Raw genomic sequence first — 25,894 nt, 5'->3', positions numbered from 1 at the left:
ATTAGTATACAGTGATTCCACATCAGCTGTAGTCAGGATGGTCTCTCTATCCAAATGGACAGAGTCAACCTTCTTGAGGAGCTCTCCAGTGTCCCTCAAAAATGAGGGCAAAACCTCAACAAGGGGTTGCAAATGGAAATCAATCCACTGATTAACATTCTCAAGAAAGTTTCCCCTCCCAGAAATAATAGGTCTGCCAGATGGCACCCTGGCATCTTTATGTATTTTGGGAAGGAGATTAAAGGTCGAGGCTGCAGGCTCAGTCACACGGAGGGCCAAGGCTAGTTCCTTGGAGATGACACCACCCTCAACAGCAGAGTCAAGAATACTGTCCAGTTCGGAACTGAAAGCCAACATGTTTTAATTCACTTTTTACACTTTTAGATTTTTCATCCTCGTTTTTGGCCGTACATATGGAGTTCTACGTTTCTTTTGGACTATGGAATATGGAGATCGGTGTATTTGACATCAACCTGGACTTTATACTATGGAGCAAGATGGATCTATGATATACTATTAGATACATATGACACATGTATTTATTTTACTATTGTACTGTATTTATATCTCTACTATCGGTCTTGTATCTGTTATAGGATTTGTTTGGATCAGTATGCTTCTAGCTGTGGCAACACATAAAGTTAGTTTGTCTCCATATCCATATTAATGCGTTTTGTTTTTTGCTATATGTATTTTTGTGTCCTTGTTATAAGTTATTGTGGGCAGGATTCTCTGTTATTTTAACATTTAGTGTTGCCTTTATGTACTGGAGTTGCCGGTGTTTCACTATATTGCTGCCTTTAGAATCTATGGCGGATTACGTCTCCATTCAGATTAGTGCGCAGGCACAGGCACACACTTAACAACTATAGAGATCGGCGCTGTCTGTGGTTTTGTTGTGTGCGGGTCACGTGGGGCCTCACGTGATTTCCGCACACACATCCTGGATGACGCTGTTCTCTCTGAGTGTGGTTGCTAAGGAGCGTTTGATTACACTTGGCGTCTGCATATGCAGCACGTCCGGTACTCTGTTTTCATTCATACTGAGGTGCAGGCACTCACCTTCCGGCCCTGGGGGATGGCGCCGTCTGTGGTTTGTTGTGCGCGGGTCACGTGGGGCCCCATGTGACCACTGCGCACGCATCCTGGATGACATCGTTCCCTTTTTGGTTGCTAGGGAGTGCCTTACCACTTCCGGCGTTTCCTGTCCCAGTATTTCCGGTGCGCGGCCTTTTTAAACTCTTGCCTGATCATTGCTCTGTGTGCCCCCTGACGAAGGTTTCCCGAAACGCGCGTTGGGGCGGGCGCTGGGACCCCCTGTCTGCCTGAACTTGCTGACTTTACTTGGGTGATGTATTACTTACTTTTGTCGTATTATATTCTATGCTGACTGTATATATCCAGATCTCTTGTGGATCTGGGCTGTAATCTGTATATATGTCGCCTGTTTGTGATTACAATTATCATGTATATTTGATACTCTAAAAGGCTTATTGGGTTCCCAATGCCCTTGCTTTTAGCTTGTTTGGTGGCTGCTTGTTGCTGTCACCACTTCCATGCCCTGTACAATAAAGCATTTTTATATAGACTTTGGCTATCTTTTTGGAGTTTGTTCTCCCCCCCTGTATGTATATTCTGATAGCTAGTCTATCACTTTTTGATATCCATGGCAAGAATTTTCTCTGGACAATTAATTATTAATTTATACGTTATATTTATAATTGTCCTCAATCATGTTTAACATCTTGTTGCCTTATGTCACCTTTCTAGTTAGCCATCTAAATGGAGGTCGTCTAACACATCGTGAGGTTTACTAGTAGAGGATAGGACCATCCTGAATGGGGCACACCTTGTCGAGGTGGGGTGGCTTTTACTTTTTTTGATCAAAACAGTGTTCACTAAGTCGCCTATGTTATTTGTATGCACTATTACTATTTACCTACTTACAGCAGGGTATATGTTCATTTTGTTTCTATCTTAAGTTTTGTCTGTTAAATGGCCACAGTGTGGATAATCTCTTATACTTTGCATATATACTAACCTACGCTCTGGCTTATTTCTTTGATTTAGAGGTTGGAAGAGGTATACTAATTATTAGTTCTAAATTTTAGCAGTTCAAAAGTTCCTCTGTTTTTCCTCCTGTAAAACTCAATCAACTTCATTCCTCTTGTTAACAGGACATGTTCTTTGACATTCTAAAGGACTCATTCAGATGTCTGTAAGTCTCAAACTAGTGCTATCTTTGATTTGCACGGATAAAACTTGTACCTGTTACAGTTTGTGGGCACATTCACATGTCCAACTTTTTTGCGGACTGAGAGGTGTGGAAAACAACGGAACTTTGTTTTTGATCTTCATCTAGGACAGGGGTGAAGAATCTTTTTTCTGCCAAGGGCCATTTGCATATTTATACCATCCTTCGGGGGCCATACAAACTCTGCCCACAAAGCGCATCCTGACTCTGGCACTGGTGTCAGGACGTAATCTTTCATTGCCTGCCCTTCAGTGTTCAGTAGTGAACCCGGTGTATGTGCTAACAGAGCAAGAAGAAATTATTGAGCTGGTTGTAATCAAAATACACCTCCCTGCCCAAGAATGCGGTCCCTGAGAATCTGCTCAATGTGAATTGTAACATCTAGTTTTCAATTTATTGATGGGGGACGTGGCACCCAAGGGTCCTGGTCGTAATAGTAGCATTGCTTTCCTCATGGGGAGATAGATGTTACGCTTGAAGGCAAGAAGGGATAACTGCAACCAGGTACCACAAACATGCAACACATTCACACTCCAGGCCACTGGGGGAGCTTTTGATCCTACTTACTAGGTAACTCCCCATATAGATATATAACTGGTAGTCTGTAGGGAAAGTTGGTCAGTTCCAGGAAGGTCCAGTCAGGAGACGAACTGGATCAGTCTGAGGCAGCAGAAGGTTTTACGGAGCTGTGCCGCCGCAGTGCATTAGCTCCTGGAAAGAGACAGAAAGCCGAATACATTGCAGAGAGTGTGCAGGAGAGCAAAACACAGGAGAGAATACCAGGGGGAGACCAACCCTGAGCAGGCTGCCTCCTTCTGAGGCGCAGAGACCGGTAGCCGGAACACCAAGGTTGTAAGGACCTCTATGGCTTACATCAGAGACCGGCAGGACAGCTGAACTCCAAGTTACCTGTCCCACCTAACACCCAGGAGGCACAGTGGCACCCCCCAGAGGCCGGGGCGTGCTAGAGTCCCTATAAACAGCCTCAAGCCACCAGTCATACGGGTTATGTCCTATCCTACCCGGGGGACAGAGAGAAAGATAACATCTGTGAGGACCTTATGTGGAGCTTTAAGCCATAAGGGACTACAACACCACAGCGCCAGAGGAAGGCTTTTGATTTCCACCTGGGTAAGGGGACTCCTAACTTGCCTTCAAGCAAGCCTGACCATGCCTGCCCTGTGATCTGGTGCTCTGGACTGCGGATGCTGAAGTCTTCAGTAAACTAAGGTAAAGAGACTGCAAAACTGTGTCCTCATTCTTTACTGCACTCCTCACCATCTTCCATCTACAGACCGGGAGCCCTGCGGACATACTTCACCTCTGGGAAGGTATACCATCTAGCTGCCATAACATCACCTTAGAGGACCCCTTAAAGCAGCGTCGGTCCCCACTGACCGAATACCACAGGTGGCGTCACGAACACAAACTTTATTTCCTTTAAAGACCTTTCCCTTTAATGTTGATCCCCAAGGGCCACGGACCGGGTCGCCACCATGACATCCCCCTGTGAACCACAGGACCCGGTACCGAGTACCCCACGGCCCTGTGGGCGCGTCAGGGACCACTAAGCCATTGAGCCACTGTAGGCAGTATAGTGGCTCAGTGGTTAGGGGGGGTCCAGGGTTAAAATCCCACCATGGACAACATCTGTAACATGTGTGGGTTTCCTCCAGGTTCACCGGTTTCCTTTCAAACATATACTGATAGGGAATCTAGATTGTGAGCCCCAATGGGGGCAGTGATGATAATATCTGTAAATCGCTGTGGAATATGATTTCACTATATAAGCAAAGCATAATAAGTTCATACTGTTCCAGGAACAACCCAGTATTGTTCTATCATTTTTTTTATGAGGAATTCAAGATTTTACAAAAAAGAGGCATGATAGGTAAGCGGACAGATACTCTATACTGTAAATTAGAAAGTATGACCAAGGTACTGCAAAATTCAGTGTAATACATGCAAGTACACATGTCCTAAAATAATATAAAACTGGTTTCAGTCATGGAGTACACTGGTTTTTCCAATTTTGTGGAAAAGTTTTGGTAGAATTCTACTGCTATAATATGATTTCATGATTTAAAAAAAAAAGCATTGAATCTATGTGCTGTTTAAAATGTCTCTTTTCCATTTGCCCTCATGTAATATTTGGTTGCTGTGATTATCAACCATAATACAAATTTAAGATGGTAAAGGAAATCTGTCACCAGGTTTTTGCCACCTAATCTGAGAGCAATATAATGTAAATATAAAGACCCTTATTCCAGCAAGGTCTCGCTCACTGGGCTGCTTGCTGTAGTTTTGATCACTGTTTTATTAGTAGAAGATTATTACTAGAAGACTAGTAAAGCTGCTGCCATGTAGTACTTCATATTCATTAGCTCTGTGTGACCCCGCCCCCACCACTGATTGGCTGCTTTTGGTGTACACTGTGTATAGGCAGAAGGCTGCCAATCAGTGGTGTGGGCGGGGTTATACAGTGCTCTACATTTCAAGAACTGGTAAATCTGCAGCAAACAGTGATTTTATCAAAACTAAAGAAATCAGTCCAGTAAGTGATACATCACTGGGATCAGAGTCTTTGCCCCTACATCATTATTGGGGAGTAAATATCTCATGCCAAATTCCCTTTAAGATAAAGGTTCATACTTCCCTTACCATTCCCTTTGTTTACACTGCAGCTCTGCTTGTTCAGACTGGCTGCTGAGTATAAGCACAAACCCACCAAAATCTCACCAGGAAGTCAGTGCTTGGACAGTTGAGTTCAAATGCAGCAAATGATTATAAAATACAAACAAAAGATTATTTGTTTTAAGCAATTCATCAAACAATGCAAAACTAAGTGGGAGACACACAGCAGAGATGAAAGCTGTATATTGGGAGAGATGTGGAAAACAAGAAATAGTTAATTTTCTTCAGAAACCTGTGCTCATGTCATTCATCACTTGCTATCTTTATCTTACATTTCTTCTAAAGATTTTTAATGCATCCTCTTCCTCATAAATATTTATAGACTGCCTCCCTCCACTAAATCTCCAATATTGGATGAGGATAAAAATAAAGCTTTAGGCTATGTGCACACGTAGGAAAAGAGGTGCACAATTTTCTGCACAAAATCCGCATCTCCTGGCAGAATCCGCAGCCTCAAATTTACTGCAGTTTTTATGCGGATTTTGTGCAGAATTGATGCGGATTTTGTGAGGATTTTCGGCGGTTTTTGCCTCTGCGGAATTTTAACATGGAGGGGTGCAGAAACGCTGCAGATCCGAACAAAAGAAGTGACATGCACTTCTTTGAAATCCGCAGCAATTCCGCACTAATTTTTCCGCACCATCTGCACATCTTTTTTTTTTTGCCATTGAATAACATTATACTGTACATCACAGTGCGGATCTGCAGCGTTTCTGTGCGGAAAAATCCGCTGCGGATCCGCAGCAAATCCACATCGTGTGCACATAGCCTAAAAGTGTTTCAAGTACCGTATATACTCGAGTATAAGCCGACCCGAGTATAAACCGAGACCCCTAATTTTGCCACAAAAAAACTGGGAAAACGTAATGACTCAAGTATAAGCCTAGGGTGGGAAATGCAGCAGCTACTGGTAAATTTCAAAAATAAAAATAGATACCAATAAAAGTAAAATGAATTGGGACATCAGTAGGTTAAGTGTTTTTGAATATCCATATTGAATCAGAAGCCCCATAAGATGCTCCATACAAAATACGCCCCATATAATGCTGCACAAAGGTTAATAATGGCCCCATAAGATGCTCCATAGATTATGCCCCATATGCTGCGATTAAAATAAAAAAACACGTACTCACCTCTCGTCGCTCAGGCCCCCGGCACTTGCGATATTCACCTTCCTCATTCCTCCACTGCGCGCCGCTCTGTCTTCCGGCTCTGACTGTTCAGGCAGAGGGCACACACTAAACACGTCATCGCTCCCTCTGACCTGAACAGGCAGAGGACACGTTAGACGGAGTGGTACCCGGCGGTGGAACGGGGTCAGGTGAATATCGGAATGCTCACCCTCCCCGTTATACTCACTTGCTCCCGGCTCGGTCCCTGGCAGCGTCTCACTGTCAGATGGTCTCTGGGAGCCGGCAGCTTCTTCCTGTGTTCAGCGGTCACATACCGCTCATTAAAGTAATGATTATGTGTCCATATTCATTATTGAATAAGCGGTACCACGTGACCGCTGAACACAGGAAGAACTGCTCGGAGGCCATCGGACATGCAGGGACCGCGCAGCCGCTCCTCTCCCCCGCCAACCCCCCTGCCGACAGTGACTCGAGTATAAGCCGAGAAGGGCACTTTCAGCCTAAAAAAATGGGCTGAAAATCTCAGCTTATACTCGAGTATATACGGTAAATATTTTTCCAAATAGTAGTAGAAGATATATATATATATATATATATATATATATATATATATATATATATATATACTTACCTTGTAATGTCTTCACATCCTGTTCTGTCCAGATGTGTCCGGATCCCAGAATTCCAAGCGACGGAAGTTCACCGACCTCAATATTGGGACACCCAAGTGATGGGTGTCTCAATATGGAAACTTGTGGTGGTACCAGTGTAAGGGGGTGTGCAGGTGGCTGGTTTGAGCCCTGCATTCCTGTGCATGCCTACCTAATGAAACTGGGTATGTTTTGTGTTTGCTGTGTGCCCTGTGTAGTTTATGATAGCTGACACTGTTTAATATGATAATGGCTGACACTGTTCTGATATCTGTGTGTTAGGGACAGGAATAGGGACAGTCAGTGGCGGTGGTAGGTCAGCATTGGTAAGGGTTATGGCAGTGTAGTTGTGGGTTAGTGTTAGGGGGCAATGTAGAGTAGGAGATTAGATTGTGTTTAGAACTGGTTTCAGTCAGAGGAGTGACAGTTGAGAAAGGGGGCGGAGCCAGTGTAGTGGCAGGGAGAGTGCCTTCCTGAGGTAATTTTCAGGTAGTGGGAGGAGCTAAAACAGAGTGAGAGGAATTGTTCTAGAAGGAGTGGTAGTAGTTGTGTGGTGAGTTACAGATGAAAGAGACAGAAGAAGCACTGAGGGAAGCAGGTCTGGAGATGTGAGATCTTGAAGCACGTGAAAAGCGAGGCAGTCTGCAAGGGTCAGTGGCTTATCTGTGAGTTACATCCCGTGACGTCCGGGACTTAAGGTCTGAATAGGAATTGCAGAGGCAACCTGATTTTTCACCCAGGATGGGGAAAGTGTACGCACCACACACTGTATACGCTGTACGCACCACACACACACTATATACGCCGTACGCACCACACACACACACTATATATGCCGTATGCACCCCACACACACAAACACACCCAGATGCTTCACACACACACACACACACACACACACACTGTATATGCCGTACACAGCCTCTTGCGTGGTACCACCAGAGGAACACCGTCGCGAACACGCTGCTACTGGGATCAGCTGAATGATTCACTGACCGCTGTCATCTTTGTACAGGAGGAGCGCATGTGCAGTTTTAATGTGACTGCCGCTATCTGCACAAAGATGGCTGCGGTCTGATTTACTGCGCCTGCGCGAATTCCACACAGGCGCAGTGAATCATTCGGCTGATCACGGTGGCAGATGCGCAACGTGTCTACAGGCAGAGGAAGCCGGTCACATTAAAGGGGTTTTCCCAAGAACGAAAGTTCATTTTAAAAATTGTCTTTGTCTGATCATGTACGGAGCATACCACATCTCCTGGGCAGGGGAGGAAGCAAAAGACAATACTGACATTACAGCAGGGGATCACAGAGGATTTCTTTTGTCAGGTCTTCACTGACATTTTACCTCACAAGATGTATCCTCTGCGACCTCCTGCTGTAATGTCAGTATTGTGGTATGTTCTGTACACAAACAGACACAGACAATTTTTAAATATAAAATACATATATAATACATAGATACAGGGATAGATAGATAGATAGATAGATAGATAGATAGATAGATAGATAGATAGATAGATAGATAGATAGTAGATAGATAGACATAGATTATAGCATAAAATGCGTTTTTTTGTCCTTATGTGGATACAATGTAAATTAAAGCACCTTTGTCATAAATTTTTCCATGTTAATAAAATGTTACCTTTACCTTCTTTGCTTTCATTTTGACACAGGGGAGGGGTGAGTGCACATGGGAAAGAGGACACAGGGGGAGACAGCTCAAACGAGAGAACACATGAGGGAAGAAGACAGCACAGAGGTGGAGAGAGAGAGAGCAGACAAGGGGGAAAGCACATGGGGTAGACAGGTCAAAGAGGAGATGACATGAGAGGAGACAGCAGATGGGGAGAGAGAAAGCACACAGGGGTGAGAGAGACAGAGCACAGGGGGGAGACAGCTCAAACGGGACAGCACATGAGGGGAGAACACAGGAGATATATAGGGGGGTGTCAGCATACTTACCGTATTTCGCGGACTATAAGACGCACCGGACCATAAGGCGCACCCCAAATTTGGGGTGAAAATTGCAGAAAAAAAGATTTTTTATAAGATGGGGGTCCGTCTTAGGGCTTGTTTCCACTTGCGAGAAACACGTCCGTGTCTCGCATGTGGAAACCAAGCTCTGGCGCCGGCACTTTGGAGCGGAGCTGTGCAGCTCCATGTGTTCCTATGTGGCCGCACGCTCCGCTCCCAAGTGCCGGCGCCACAGCTTGGTTTTCACATGCGAGACACGGACGTGTTTCTCGCAAGTGGTAACAAGCCCTTATTGTCCGAATTTACAGTATCTTACCTGAGGGCTGGCGGTGGCAGAGCAGGGTCACAAGAGGCATGGTGTCGGCAGAGGTGGGGTGATGCGGTACGGCGTGCACCTGAGCAGGGTCCCTTCCTGCTTAGGTGGGCGACGCCACGGCCTGGTGTCCATGGGAGGGTTGCAGCAGTGGTTACCGGCACAGGTGCTGGGATGAGGAGGAGCAGTGAGAGGTATGGCGTGAGAGGGGTCCCTTTCCCCGGTGAGGTGATACAGCAGCCCGGTAATGCAGCAGAGCCGGGTGAATCCTGTTGCTACCGGTGGTGGTGGCCATCTTCCTGAGGCCGCCCGTGCGCAGATGGAGCGCTCTGCTGCCTGGGGCTTCAGGAAAGTGGCCGCGGGATGCCGCGCGTGCGCAGATGGGGATCGCGGCGGCCATTTTCCTGAAGCCAAGTTCGCATCTCGGCTTCAGGAAAATGGCCGCCGCGATCCCCATCTGCGCACGCGTGGCATCCCGTGGCCATTTTCCTGAAGCCCCGGGCAGCAGAGCGCTCCATCTGCGCACGCGCGGCCTCAGGAAGATGGCCGCCACCACCGGTAACAACAGGATTCACCCGGCTCTGCTGCATTACCGGGCTGCTGCATCACGTCACCGGGGAAAGGGACCCCGCTCACTGCGCCTCCTCATCCCCGCACCTCTGCCGCCGCACCTCTGCCGCCACGGTAAGCCTGCATTGCGACTATTAGACGCACCCCCCATTTCCCCCCCTTTTTTTGGGGGGAAAAAGTGCGTCTTGTAGTCCGAAAAATACGGTAATTATGCTCAATATTAATTGATACAATTAATATTAATAAATTAATATTGAGTACAATTAATTTCAAGCTATTAGTTCTGCCCTCCGCAACAGTCATGGTCTCTCATGTGGCCCCTCTGGAAAATTAATTGCCCACCCCTGCTCTATAGATATGTGCCTCTCCACTACAATTTTTGCCCTTGCCTTTGGCCACCTACTTCATTTAGTCTGGATCACTGTGATTGGATTTGCATTGGTGGACTGCGCGTCTCCCCGTGGACCGGCCGCATCATGTTATTGTCTACCTCATAATAAAAATTGAATTTTTGATCTGAATTATAGCCTCTATTGTTTGTGGTTATACTCTTTTTTTGCACTGTTGATATATTGTTGAGAAGTATGGCCACGCCAACTTATCGCTTGAAAATTCGGAGACATGTTGTCAGAAGTTTATAGACTAAAAGAACAATTTTTTATTTTACTCAAAAATATACCTATAAAGAGAAAAATCAGACAAACTGAACATTTGAAAGTGGTCTCTTAATTTTTACCAGAGCTGTATATATATTTTTCAACTAATTTGTGCGGATCTTTGGTATTCTAGTTCGGCAGTGCTACTCTCCTGTTGATAAAACGCTGATTGTATTGAAACTACAGGACACAGTCTAATAAGTGACACATTCCTATAATTCGGCCCTCTGGCTCCACATAATGCTGATCTCAGATTAAATAGCAAAAAAAGCTGCTGACATTTTCCCTTTAATTACAGCAAAACCCACATATACATGTATCATTGTTAATTTTTTTTGCTACCTGGTTGTAATTTTCTTTTTCCAGCCTTAGGCTATAAAATTAATTTGAGGACAATCGAAATCAGACAAATAGGGATTTTCATATTAATTCAAAAGGCAAAAAATAAATCTCGTGTAAAGAAAAGTGCATTGACGCCGCGTCTCCTCGTTCTGCATATGTAATGTGATGTGCATGGTGTGAAAAAAAACAGATTGTCATACAGCGCTGTAGGGTTAAGTCAGGCTTACAAGAATTCACAATGACTGGTGGTATCCCGGTTGTCAGAGACGTTCTGTACAAGACGGCTGCCAAGTGGGCAAGTGTCCAGTCAGTTTTACTAGCTGCGTACAGTACTCCCAAGGTTTCCCAGCAATTGTGAATAGGGTTTTGTTTCTCGTGGCAGCTAAAGCTGACCAAATTATAATTAGTCCTGCAATTGCACTATTTTAACTGGAGATGAAGGGGTTGCAACCATCGGAGACCATTGCTGGATGTATTCATGTTTAGTAGAGCACTAAATTGATGTTCTATAGCCAGTCTCTTCAGCGTAACATCGTGGTAACCATAGAAACAGTAGAACTACATGTTTCACTGTCATTGGCGAAACTCAGACCGGTCTTTAAACGCTAAGTCCTCGACTCATAAATAAGCTAAGGACGGTCGTACGTTGTTGCCCAGACAACTGTCACAAATAAATGTTTGTCACTGGGAAATAATTACTTTTATCATCTCCTATACGTAGTCACAAAAGTCAAACGAGCTCATCATACCGAGGTTGGAAATCTCGGGTGTAAAAATTGCCAATTTTTTTTTGTCTTGCTTTTGTCACCGCTGTAGGAATGTATTCATTTAAAACTACGTACATGACAATTGTAAATAATTGAAACACGGGAGCCCGCGGTGTTTTTTTTTTTTAAGCACTTGAGTAAAATGCTGTGTTTTTTCTTCTTAACCATTTAAAACCTCAAGGTTTTTTAGATCTCTGGCATCGGGCCAAGTTGCGCATTCTCGAATAAACCAGTCTAAAGGAATTTTTAGAAATTTGCTGAATGGACAAATAAGCAAAGCGACTGAAGATCTAAAGATCACAAGAAGTGGTGGAGGTGAACCATTACTGCTTTTAAAAAAGCTGCCTTAAAATTTTTGACAATAATCAGATACATGTTGAAATACAATACTTGTCTTAATTTTTAAGCTTACTTCATGAAATATTATTATTATGCTTGCTCCATGAAAGGTATGGTACGGTAATATCCCAGTTGCCTGCATTGCCCATATAGAAAGAAAGAAGCCACATTTCCAAAAGTAGATAAAGATTAAAGGGGTATTACCATCTCCGCAATCCTATCCCAATATGTAGTACATGTAATAATAAGAATATTAGCAAATACCTCCAATTAGAAATGAAGTATAGTTCTTCTGATTCACTTTCCCCTGGTGCAGGACATTGCAGCACCTTAGGTAACCATGGTGACAACCACTCGTATAGTACTAACGATTAGTTAGTTAGATGTCGTAATCATGGATAACCAAGCTACAGCAATGGGTTAAATGACAAAGCAAATTGGAAGAATTATACTACATTTCTAATTGGAAGTATTTGCTAATATTATTATTATTACACCTACTACATATTGAAATAGGATCAGGGAGATGGGAATATCACTTTAAGGCACCAAGCAAGCTTTTTGTATTGCAGTGCTGGAATGGTGCCACTAATTGAAGTTGCCTGCCCCTAGTCTTATACTTACCAGCCACCATCTTTATCCGTTACCGGCGCCGCGCCGGTCGGTCTATAGCAGTTTGTGACCTGTCGGATCGCTGCAGTGTTTTCTGGACTATCCGGAAGTCACAACTCAATGTTAGTCTATGAGGGCCAGAACGAGGCCAGAATGAGGCCCTTATAGACTTAGGCCGGTTTCACACGTCAGTGGCTCCGGTACGTGAGGTGACAGTTTCCTCACGTACCGGAGACACTGACACACGTAGACCCATAAAAATCAATGCATCTGTTCAGATGTCATTGTTTTTTTGCGGACCGTGTCTCCGTGTGCCAAACACGGAGACATGTCAGTGTTCGTGGGAGCGCACGTTTTACACGGACCCAATAGAGTCAATGGGTCCACGTAAAACACGGACCTCACACGGACATTCTCCGTCTGGGGTCCGTGTGCGTGCAGGAGACAGCGCTACAGTAAGCGCTGTCCCCCCCACATGGTGCTGAAGCCGGTATTCATATCTTCCCTGTAGCAGCGTTTGCTATAGAGAAAATATGAAGAATAGTGTTAAAAATAAAGATTTAGGTGTCCGCCGCCCCCCCACCCCTGTGCGCCCCCCCGCTGGTCAGAAAATACTCACCCGCTCCCTCGCTCCTTCCTGGTCTGGCCGCGCCTCCTACTGTATGCGGTGACGTGGGGCCGATCATTTACAATCATGAATAGTCGGCTCCGCCCCTATGGGAGGTGGAGCCACATATTCATGACTGTAAATGATCGGCCCCACGTGACCGCATACACTAGAAGCCGCGGCCAGACCAGGAAGGAGCGACAGCCGACGGGGGACCCGGGTAAGTATTTTCTGACCAGCGGGGGGGCGCACAGGGGGTGGGGGGGCGGCGGACACATAGATCTTTATTTTAAACACTATTATTCATATTTTCTCTGCAGCAAACGCTACTGCAGAGAGGATATGAATCGCGGCTTCAGCATGATGCAGAGTGGGTACCACACGCTCCGTGTGGTACCCACTCGCCATACGGGCGGCACACGTGTGCCGCACGTATGGCCTCCGTGAGTTCCCAGGCACACGGACATGGATAACTCCGGTACCGATTTATTCCGGTACCGGAATTATCTGGACGTGTGGGACAGCCCTTACAGAGAGAGCTTGTGACCGTTACTTCTGACTTCTGGGCAGTTAGAAGTTGTGGTCACAAGATGGCGGCACGGGACCAGAGCGGCATCGGAAAAAGCTGAAGATGGCAGCTGATGAGTATAATACTAAGGTTAGGGAACGTAGATTAGTAGCACCACTCCAGCTGTGAAATAAAAAAAAGCTGCTTAAAATAAAAATATCAAGGGCTGTATATGTATGTTAAGCCTCATTAACATGTTCAGTATTTGGTCAGTATCAGTGCAGATCTGCTCTCCCCCCACAGTATAATATTAGTCCTAGAGCTATCCGATAAAATATCGGCCTTGTTATATACCAGTGTGAGCGAACCCAAAAAGGTGAGGGAACGAGGGAAGGGAAACCACAGACTTGTTAGCACCAGTGTCTGTTTACCTTAGGGTGAAGTGATACCTCATGGTCTGGAGGAAGAAATCAGTGTAGGAGTAAAACAGTGCTGATAAAGGAGAATAAGGCCACGTGCAGGTGTTGATAATTTGGTTAGTTTTTTACATTAAAAAAACAGAAATGGTGCACGTTTCCATTACACTTTTCCTCTGACTGTTCCAGTCCTGGTTTTGGCTTACAAATACTAAGGTAAAAAACTCACTAAACACTCGACATGTGTACGTGGCCTTAGAGCTAGCAGTAGCTTCCTGCATACACAAATCTCACATCCAGCACATCCACATAAGTAAAGTTTTGCAGATTGCTCATTGTGGCTCAGTAACGTCATGTCCCTAGGCTTTTTAAGGAACATTGAATTGTGATTCTAGACTCTAGTTTTGCATACTCCACCTCATGTGCACTCTTCTCTTAATACCGCTGGCTTAACTTCATCCACCCTACTGCTCCCACGACTCATGTATGTACCACCTCGCTCCACACGTGCCACCTTGTCACCTGCACCAATGCCCAGGGTCCATGTACCCATTGAGCACATCCTCGCTCCACACGTGCCACCTTGTCACCTGCACCAATGCCCAGGGTCCATGTACCCATTGACCACATCCTCGCTCCACAAGTGCCACCTTGTCACCTGCACCAATGCCCAGGGTCCATGTACCCATTGACCACATCCTCGCTTCACATGTGCCACCTTGTCACCTGCACCAATGCCCAGGGTCCATGTACCCATTGACCACATCCTCGCTCCACAAGTGCCACCTTGTTACCTGCACCACTGCCAGGGTCCATGTACCCATTGACCACATCCTCGCTCCGCACGTGCCACCTTGTCACCTGCACCAATGCCCAGGGTCCATGTACCCATTGACCACATCCTCGCTCCACACGTGCCACCTTGTCACCTGCACCAATGCCCAGGGTCCATGTACCCATTAGATCTGGAGTCTAGCGGATCCACGTCATAAGGTGAGCCGTACACCTTTGTCCCAAGGCATAAGCTGTCAGTGCAGCATGTAGGCTGCCAAACTCCACCAAATGCTGCAACCAAATGCTTTTGATTTTTAAAATTAGTGATTGTCACACTGATTCCCACTCACATACTGATGGCATTGTTTCACTGTGGTACACATTTTTTTAGCCAAAACATGGAGTGATTACAAAAATTTTGAATTATAATTAGAGCGCCCCCACACCGCCGCAGGGCCGAGGGGTACCCGGAGCCGGGCCTCTGGGACTCAGTCCTGGGGTTGTCACGGTGGCTAGACCCGGTCCGTGGCCCTGTCTGTCAGTGGGGGACGTCCGGTGAAATAAGTGGTGTTGTAACGGTGCAGTTGTGGGGTGCAGGTCGCGATAAATAACAAGGACACCAGGTTGCAGTCTCTTTACCTCTTTACTGAAGATCTCTGAGTCCTCAATCCAGAATACGGCTCACCAGGCTGCGCAAGTCCGGCCGGTCCAATGGCACTTCCAGAGTTCTCTTCACAGGAGGAAATCTGTGCCTTCCCCCTAGCGCTATGTGTTGTAGTCCTTCCCTGCTGTGCTTACGGAAAGTACCCCACAACTGTTGTGTCTGTTTCTGATGTTCCCTCACAACTCGACTAGATGATGTTCTGCTAATCCTCCGTCCCTCCCTGAGGTTCGGGTAGGAACGGCACCCGTTTGACGGGTAGGCCTGGAGTTCTTCCGGGACCCTAGAGACGCCCCTCTCCCACAATTGCCTCCCAAGACTTCATAGGTGATTTGAGTTAGACAGCCCGCCTGAGACTGACTGTCCTGCCGCTGTTTGGAGTATTGCTTGAAGCTGAATGTTATTCTACTCCCTCGGCGTTCCGGCCACCGGTAGTGCGCCTCAGTAGGATGTTGCTTCGGTCTTACAGCACGACTCCTACTGGTATTTCTCCTTTGCGTGATCCCGTTTCTCACTCAGCACAATCTATCTCTCTTCTAATCCTTTCTTGGGCACCGCCGCTACCCGGAGCAGGCACGGTCCCGTTACGTTCGTTCTCGTTGCCAAGCCTCTGTCAGGATCCCACCCCTGACAGAGACCCTACTGTATCTTCCCCTACAACACCCTCTGCCACAAGGTGTTGCCTGGTTCCAACCCAGTCAGCTTTCTGATCTAACTTCCTGCCTGACCCCCAGTTTACCCACTATGGTGGGGAGTGGCCTAATGAATAGCACCCTTAGCTCCCCCCGGAGGCCCGGCTGTGAAATGTATTGGTGTCTGTGATACCTGATCAGATGAACTCCTTCAGTGCCATCGGACGCACCATAGCTCCCCATAGTGGCGGAGCCACAGTACTGCAACGACCAGGACTCTGGGGCGCTGCACTAGGGTACCTTCAAGAGCAGCCGATGCGTTCCAAAACTGTATGCGATTAGACTGATTTATATGAACTAGGCTTCCAGAAAGCAATGCACATACTGCAAAAGCAGCCTCATTTTAAATACATGGAACAGATGTACTTATGCAACAAATTCATCAAAAAAAATACATCAAACCACCACTAATCTGGCATGTAAACCTTGCCTAAAAATGACATTTGGAGAATTCTTGGAGATATTTTTATTTGTGAAATAAGGCCATTAACTGCCTAGATACTTGAGTAACTAGATTGGCATGTTTAGCACTTCAGATAAACCTGGAAGGTCTACAGATTCATTGACAATAACCTTATGCCGCTGGATTTTTCTGTCTATATTATCTGAAATGTTTACAAAATTGATTCATTGTTGGTTGCACCTGCACAACCCCGGTCAGGAGAATGGACTGGCTATTTAAACTCTTCCTTCCTTCCATCTGACCTGATCTGGGAAATGTCTTCTATTCCCATTTGTTATTGTGGCTTTTTTTGTTGGCTACAATTATTCATCTGCAAAGTCTACAAAAACTTGGCCATGTGCACACATTGTGTGTTTGGTGAGTTTTCTACCTCAGTATTTGTAAGCCAAAATCAGGAGTGGAAGAATCAGAGGAAAAGTATAATAGAAACACGTCACCACTTCTGTATTTTTAAACCACTTCTGGTTTTGGCTTACAACTCTATGCTAATCAGTCTCTCCAGAGGCTTCTGAGTGGGCCCCTAACCAGGTAGCATTGATTTCAACTGAGTGACGCACCCTAATAGTGGAGGAGAACCTCAGCAGATGACCGCGCTATTACAGAACATAATCTCCATATAAAGACCAATATTGATATTACCGCCATATGGTCAGTGGTAGATACCAGCCCTACAGCAAAATATTATAGGAAAGAGGGCACCATCAACAATAATATTCTATATGCTCAACCTGCTGCATGTCCGACATGAACCATATAAAGAAAGAAGAAAAAAAGAAACATGCACAAGCGCAGGGATCAACTAGAAAAAGTTACAAAATTTTATTCAATGTCTACCAAACACATGACTTATATTTAAAACCATTTAAAACTGTAAGCACGACAAAAAAATACCCAAGAGAACAATAAGGGAAGACAAGAAAGTACACCTGGGGGAACAGTTCCCAATCAAATCTCCTCATACAGATAAATATTAAATCTAAACCATAGATAGTCCTATTCTTATGGATTGGTACCCAATATAGGCAAAAAAGGTGCGACGTGCAGTGTCTATAATGGCCTAGTAGACAAAAAGGCTAACACCAGATATACATAGCCCAAATAAACAAATAACATTTTAGTACCAAACCCATCTGGATATAACAATTAAGGTCTTAGTACAATTGAACAAGATAAATTATTCCAATGGAAATGCATGGAATAAACTCCAATAGACATGCTCACACTCAATGAAGCTGAGGACAATAAGATGGTAAAACGGAACCGGCTCCCATGTAGCCCACCCTACGCGTATCGTCACCTAAGCGACTTCATCAGGGGTAAAGATGATGAAGTCGCTTAGGTGACGATACGCGTAGGGTGGGCTACATGGGAGCCGGTTCCGTTTTACCATCTTATTGTCCTCAGCTTCATTGAGTGTGAGCATGTCTATTGGGAGTTTATTCCATGCATTTCCATTGGAATAATTTATCTTGTTCAATTGTACTAAGTCCTTAATTGTTATATCCAGATGGGTTTGGTACTAAAATGGTATCTGTTTATTTGGGCTATGTATATCTGGTGTTAGCCTTTTTGTCTACTAGGCCATTATAGACACTGCACGTCGCACCTTTTTTGCCTATATTGGGTACCAATCCATAAGAATAGGACTATCTATGGTTTAGATCAGTGATTTTCAACCAGTGTTCCGCGGCACATGGTCGGGTGTGCCACGGGGAAAGTTCCCCAAACTATGGTGCCCCCTCCTTTCTGCCCCGATCTCCTGTCCGCTCCCCTCCTCCCTCCTGTCCGCTCCCCCGGTCCTCCGATCCCCCCCCGTGTTCCGATCCCACCCCCCCATACTTACCTAGCTCCGATATCCCTCCCGGTGTCCGGCCGTCTTCTCCATAGGCGCCGCCATCTTGGAAAATGGCGGGCGCATGCGCAGTGCACCCGCCGAATCTGCCAGCCGGCAGATTCGTTCCTATACATTTTGGTCACTGTGATAAGTTCTATCACAGCGATCAAAATAAAAAAAATAGTAAATAAACCCCCCCCCCTTTATCACCCCCATAGGTAGGGACAATAATAAAATACAGAAAATATAATTATTTTTGTTTTTCCATTAGGGTTAGGGGTAGGGTTAGGGGTAGGGTTAGGGTTAGGGGTAGGGTTAGGGGTAGGATTAGGGGTAGGGGTAGGGTTAGGGCTAGGGTTAGGGGTAGGGTTAGGGTTGCACTTAGGGTTGCACTTAGGGTTAGGGTTGCACTTAGGGTTGCACTTAGGGTTAGGGTTGCACTTAGGGCTAGGGTTGCACTTAGGGTTGCACTTAGGGCTAGGGTTGCACTTAGGGCTAGGGTTGCACTTAGGGCTAGGGTTGCACTTAGGGTTACACTTAGGGTTGCACTTAGGGCTAGGGTTGCACTTAGGGCTTGGGTTGCACTTAGGGTTGCACTTAGGGTTGCACTTAGGGCTAGGGTTGCACTTAGGGCTAGGGTTGCACTTAGGGTTGCACTTAGGGTTGCACTTAGGGTTGCACTTAGGGCTAGGGTTGCACTTAGGGCTAGGGTTGCACTTAGGGCTAGGGTTGCACTTAGGGTTACACTTAGGGTTGCACTTAGGGCTAGGGTTGCACTTAGGGCTTGGGTTGCACTTAGGGTTGCACTTAGGGTTGCACTTAGGGCTAGGGTTGCACTTAGGGCTAGGGTTGCACTTAGGGTTGCACTTAGGGTTGCACTTAGGGTTGCACTTAGGGCTAGGGTTGCACTTAGGGCTAGGGTTGCACTTAGGGCTAGGGTTGCACTTAGGGTTACACTTAGGGTTGCACTTAGGGCTAGGGTTGCACTTAGGGCTTGGGTTGCACTTAGGGTTGCACTTAGGGTTGCACTTAGGGTTGCACTTAGGGCTAGGGTTGCACTTAGGGCTAGGGTTGCACTTAGGGCTAGGGTTGCACTTAGGGTTACACTTAGGGTTGCACTTAGGGCTAGGGTTGCACTTAGGGCTTGGGTTGCACTTAGGGTTGCACTTAGGGTTGCACTTAGGGCTAGGGTTGCACTTAGGGCTAGGGTTGCACTTAGGGTTGCACTTAGGGTTGCACTTAGGGTTGCACTTAGGGCTAGGGTTGCACTTAGGGCTAGGGTTGCACTTAGGGCTAGGGTTGCACTTAGGGTTACACTTAGGGTTGCACTTAGGGCTAGGGTTGCACTTAGGGCTAGGGTTGCACTTAGGGCTAGGGTTGCACTTAGGGCTAGGGTTAGAATTAAGGTTAGAATTAGGGTTGCAATTAGGGTTAGGGTTGGAATTAGGGTTAGAATTAGGCTATGTGCACACGGTGCGGATTTGGCTGCGGATCCGCAGCGGATTGGTCGCTGCGGATTCGTATCAGATTTCCATCACGTTTACAGTACCACGTAAATCTATGGAAACCCAAATCCGCTGTGAACATGGTGCGGAAAATACAGCGCGGAAACGCTGTATATTCACACTGAGTGAGTATAAATACATTTAGAATCTATATTATTAACTATATGTAGAATATGTACTGTTTTAGTGTCATTTTGTGCCATTTTGGTTGGTGGTGTGCCCCGGGATTTTTTAAGTAGAAAAAGTGTGCCGCGGCTCAAAAAAGGTTGAAAATCACTGCTCTATAGTATAATGCAGTACCCATAGGCATATACTATAGATATATATATATAATGTAAAGCACCCCCATAAAAAATAAGTACAATGCTCACCTTTCCTCCTTATTCCTCCTCATTCCTCCAGTGCTCTGAGCGCCTACACATCTGAGGACAGTGGGCGCCAAGTAGTGACATCATCGTGACCCCTGTCAGTGTCTGCGTCAGGGATGTCAGAAGCTGAGAAAGGGATGATGGGAAAGGGAGTGTAACACTCCCTCTCTCATCAATGCAGTCAACTGTATCAGATAGAGTTGAACTTGCGATGACGGGCGGGGAGGGTCCACTGCTGGCACTGGGCCCGCTGCCTGCCCAGGGGCCCCATAGCAACTGGGCGGCAGTGCAGGGAGACCAAGTCTCCTTGCTCTTCTGCAGAATGTAACTATCGGCGTGCTGTGCATGCTGATACAGTTACAGTAGTGTAGCTCCTGGTGAGCCCCCTCAGAGCGTGGGGCCTGGGGCAATCGCCCCCTCTACCCCCAGTAGCTATACTACTGAGTCTCCCTCTTTCTAAACTGTCCCCTTTCCAATCCATCCTGAATGCAGCAGCTAGGATCACATTAGTGTCCAACCACTACACCGATGCCTCCAACCAGTGCCAGCGATTGCACTGGTTGCCCATCCACTACAGAATACAGTATAAACTTGTTGCTCTCCACAGTTCTGCACCACCCTACATCTCCCTCACCTCTGTCTACCACCCTACCTGTGCCCTCAGCTCCACTAATGACCTAATACTAAAATCTTCAATAATCCGAACCTCCCACTCCTGTCTCCAAGACTTCTCGTGTGCTGCCCCAATTCTGTGAAATGCACTACCCTGGATAATTCGAATAATTCTCAGTATCCATAAGCCTGCTCTAAAAATGAATCTCTTTAGACTAGCCTATCACCTCACTTATCTAAATATTCTCTTTTTGCCCTTCCAATATTTCCCTCTGAATTGGGTCTCTTTTATCATCTGTTTACAGACTGTCCATGCATTTCTTAGATCTCTGTATCTGTACTTGTACAGATATTGGCTGGTGTCCGATTCATCCAGTGTTATGTGAAAAATCCCTCTTTATTATATTGATGGCTTGACTGTACAATACAAGCACTTTTTACCATTTATCTCCTACATGTTGCATATATACAAACTTATACTCCATTTCTTTTTTTTGGTTTTGCTTTGGATTCTTGTACTCGGTACAAACAAGAGCATGGCGTCGCATGATTGGGTGTCCATAGTCGGGTCCTGGTCTTGCTCGGCCCTTAATCACATTGAGATAATTTTAGACACATGGTAAGGTTTTAATACTTAAGGGTTAGGGCCATCCCAATTAGGTACATCTTGTCATTGGTGGAATGTCATTTACCCTTTTTTGATTAAAAACAGTGTTTACTAACTACCCTATGTAAGCACTATTGCTTTTTACTTACAGAAGGTTATGTGTTTATTTTTTTTCTGTCTGTTAATGGCCAGTGTGAACATGCTCCTACACGTTGCATGTATATCAACTGATACTCCAGTTCACTTCTTTTGGTTTTGCATTTACCTTTTGCACCTCCACGGTTTCCTCATAGATTGTAAGCTTGTGAACAGGGCCCTTACTCCTCTTCGTATCTGTTGAATAATGTGACTCTGTAATGTCCTAGTCTCCTAGTGTACCCTCACCCATCCCCTGCAGATTGTGAGCCCTCGCGGGCAGGGTCCTCCCTCCTTATGTACCTGTGCGCCTTGTTTTTTGCTCATGTTTAATGTATTTGTCTACATTGCCCCGTATTCACATGTAAAGCGCCATGGAATAAATGGCGCTATAAAAATGTTTATTAATAATAATATTGTCTATACAAGTACCCTCTGAAGTGTACAGTGCTACGGAATACATTGGTGCTATAGAAGTGAAAATTATTATTTATTGCGGCATGTACAGAACAGATCTTATTATTTATTCTTGATATGCTCTATCTATACCAGAGCAATTGGATAAATAAATAGTTGGATAATTGTAGTGGGATATACAGTATGTGTATAAATACTAAAGGAGTAGAATATCCAATAGCCTAAGATGCCAGGATAAGTGATTATTTCACATGTCCTTGACTACTTCTGTGAATGGGTGCGAATGCTGGACAGAAGAAAATAGGACACGGAGAACTGATGGCTTTGAAGTTGGTGTCGGTGAAGACTTGACAATTCTCTAGACGCCAATGAAAATAAACATGACGATTTATCAAATCAAGTCTATTTTTCTACTTAGGTTTGCTACAGATGTTATTTTGGACACAATACGAGAAGACCAATCTGATTGGAAAACATAATAATTATATTTGACGACTTTGAAGGGATAAGAGGAAGAGAGTGACCAACACCAAAAGAAGACAATGCAATCAAAGGAACTGGGAGTACGTCACTGACGCCTTTAAGAGACAAGCAAAAGACACGACATTCAGGGAATCATTATTCATTTGTTGGCAACATGGTATTGATGGGACATGAAAATAATAAAATGGTCTGAGGAGCAAAACTGAAAATTAATGACACAAATAGCTAGAAATACTCTAGACTAATGTGTATGTGTGCCCCGACAGATAATTGTCAGGGGAGTTAAGGATCCAGCGTGTTCAATTTTGCCCAGTTGACCTTTTTCTCCTCAAAGAGAGAAGCTGCTACAAAAGAACAAAAAACTTGGGTAACTAGGTTTTATTGCAAAACCAAAACATGATGTAAAGCAATTTTTTTTTATTACGCTGTCATATATATCTGAACACAGTTTTTTGTACTGTATATGTGTGAACATAGCGTATAAAATGACTACTGGTATTTAAACAAATGATGCCAATTTTTGTACTTCCATGTGCCTTCACAATCTACACCACCATCACCGGCTCTACTAACTCACAAATAAATCACGTACAAATTGTACAATAGTGTCTCTCCGATTTGACTAACATTCTTAATCATGCTTAAAGCTTTTTAATGGTTTCTGACTTATTTATTGGTGACATTAGAAGGGCAGTTCTTTTCTTTACTGCAAAGAAAAAAAGTAAAGTAAAATCCTAGAGCATCTTTTTATTCATCTTTTTTCCAAGACTGGACTGTCACACATTAAATTAGTTGTATCCATGCTGATGACGGGTTCCTTAAAGGGACTCTGTCAGCTCAAATTGGCAGGATATTAAAATGATTTCTTACCGGTCAGATGGGCGGCGTATCCTCTTTATTTCTCCACCCTGTCCGTCCCTCTTTTCCGCATTATTTTCGGGACTAAGGAGTATGCGTGTGCCATAGTTGGCGCGTGTGCCATGCAGTCTTCGGTGGCGCACGTGCAGTATGCTTTGCCCTACTGTGGGCAAAGCCGAAAAGCATTACTGCGCATGTGCCCGCGCACCATGTCCCGGAACACAGCGAAATACTTCCGGGACATAGTGCGCGGGGGCATGCGCAGTAAATATCGGTAGTTTAAAATTTAGAATTTTGCAGGTACACCCTAAGTCAATGCACTTCAGGCTTTCCTTAAATGGAACCTGTCACCTGAATTTGGTGGGACCAGTTTTGGGTCATATGGGCGGGGTTTTCGGGTGTTTGATTCACCCTTTCCTTACCCGCTGGCCGCAATATTGGATTGAAGTTCATTCTCTGTCCTCCATAGTACACGCCTGTGTAAGGCAAGATTGCCTTGTGCAGGCATGTACTCCGGAGGACAGAGAATGAACTTCAATCCAATATTGCGGCCAGCATGCAGCCAGCGGGTAAGGAAAGGGTGAATCAAACACCCGAAAACCCCGCCCATATGACCCAAAACTGGTCCCGCCAAATTCAGGTGAGGCCGGTTTCACACGTCAGTGGCTCCGGTACGTGAGGTGACAGTTTCCTCACGTACCGGAGACACTGACACACGTAGACCCATAAAAATCAATGCATCTGTTCAGATGTCATTGATTTTTTGCGGACCGTGTCTCCGTGTGCCAAACACGGAGACATGTCAGTGTTCGTGGGAGCGCACGTATTACACGGACCCAATAGAGTCAATGGGTCTGTGTAAAACACGGACCTCACACGGACATTCTCCGTCTGGGGTCTGTGTGCGTGCAGGAGACAGCGCTACAGTAAGCGCTGTCCCCCCCACATGGTGCTGAAGCCGCGATTCATATGTTCCCTGCAGCAGCGTTTGCTGCAGAGAAAATATGAATAATAGTGTTTAAAATAAAGATCTATGTGTCCGCCGCCCTCCCACCCCCTGTGCGCCCCCCCGCTGGTCAGAAAATACTTACCCGGGTCCCCCGTCGGCTGTCGCTCCTTCCTGGTCTGTCCGCGGCTTACTGTATGCGGTCACGTGGGGCCGCTCATTTACAATCATGAATAGTCGGCTCCGCCCCTATTGGAGGTGGAGCCACATATTCATGAGTGTAATCGACCGCATACAGTAGAGAAGCCGCGGCCAGACCAGGAAGGAGCGACAGCCGACGGGGGACCCGGGTAAGTATTTTCTGACCAGCGGGGGGGCGCACAGGGGGTGGGAGGGCGGCGGACACATAGATCTTTATTTTAAACACTATTATTCATATTTTCTCTGCAGCAAACGCTGCTGCAGGGAACATATGAATCGCGGCTTCAGCATGATGCAGAGTGGGTACCACACGCTCCGTGTGGTACCCACTCGCCATACGGGCGGCACACGTGTGCCGCGCGTATGGCCTCCGTGAGTTCCCAGGCACACGGACACGGATAACTCCGGTACCGATTTATTCCGGTACCGGAATTATCTGGACGTGTGGGACAGCCCTGACAGAGTCCCTTTAAAGCCTCCTGACTGTGGTCCTGTTCTGTTGGCCATTAAGATGGTCATGGTGGAATTTGCTGCTAACTTGTTGACATTGGTTTCTGTTAGGGTATGTTGTGTTACAGCATAGTGGATGGGATTTCATGAAATCCAGACTCCACTATGTGTTAAAAAACGCATGCGTTTTTGCCGCGAAAACGCATGCGTGGTGCGTTTTTCGAAACGCAGCATGTTGCTACTATGAGCAAAACACGCAGGTACACCGCAGGTGACCTGCCAGTGACCTCAGGTGCAGTTTTGGTCAGGATTTTACCTGCATAAAATCCTGACCAAAGCCTGAAGCAAAACTGAACGTGGAAACATACCCTTACAGTAAGGGCTTGTGCAGATGGTCGTATAACTTGGATGAGTGATGTCCGTCGTTTCCATGAGTAGCACTCGTTACCATGTCATTCAATGAGGAAATGCACATGTCTGATTTTTTTTTTACCGTGGACCAAGTGGTCCAAGGAAAAAAATGGCAGCATACATATTTGACCACTGATACATACGGCCATTCAATTCTCTGGGTCTGTGAAAAACGTTGATTTGAGATCGTTGAGACATTTTCTTTTCCTCCGTATCCAAGAAAATCAGATCACACTCTGGTCAGAATCTGATCAAAGTGTGATGAGCATAATTGGACCTATTTTCTTGCATGAGAGAAAATCAGTCAAGTGACCCTAGCCTTAGGGTATGTGCAGACAACGCCATTATGACGCGAGTGTGCCCACATCGTTTTTTAAGCAGAACGCGCTTCTTAAAAATTCCTGTCATGTTTTTCCTGAAGCATCTTCTTTGACATCTTTTGTGGCGTTTTTGCGCTTATTTTTTTTTTTATTCTCCAGTCATAATTTGCAGATTTTATAAAGTGTGAAAAAAATGCTAAATATTTCTAGCCACATGCACCCATAATGAGTAATATGGCGTCCAGCGTGTAAAACACGGCAGCTGTAATATCTATATGCACATATCTTTATTAGAAAAGGCACATTACAGTCTGAATTC

At 45.5% G+C, this 25,894-nt stretch overlaps 1 long non-coding RNA gene across 1 annotated transcript; it reads left to right on the top strand.

Moving 5' to 3' along the window:
• Nucleotides 1-1,224: 1,224 nt before the first annotated feature.
• Nucleotides 1,225-22,563, top strand: LOC143783431 (uncharacterized). The gene is made up of 3 exons (XR_013217165.1): nucleotides 1,225-1,348; nucleotides 1,771-1,858; nucleotides 22,325-22,563. It is a non-coding gene; the product is annotated as an uncharacterized LOC143783431 (long non-coding RNA).
• Nucleotides 22,564-25,894: the final 3,331 nt, after the last annotated feature.

This window comes from Ranitomeya variabilis, chromosome 6 (assembly GCF_051348905.1).
Source record: "Ranitomeya variabilis isolate aRanVar5 chromosome 6, aRanVar5.hap1, whole genome shotgun sequence".
In the NCBI taxonomy this organism is placed as follows: domain Eukaryota; kingdom Metazoa; phylum Chordata; class Amphibia; order Anura; family Dendrobatidae; genus Ranitomeya; species Ranitomeya variabilis.
This window is presented reverse-complemented; position numbering and strand designations above follow the sequence as displayed.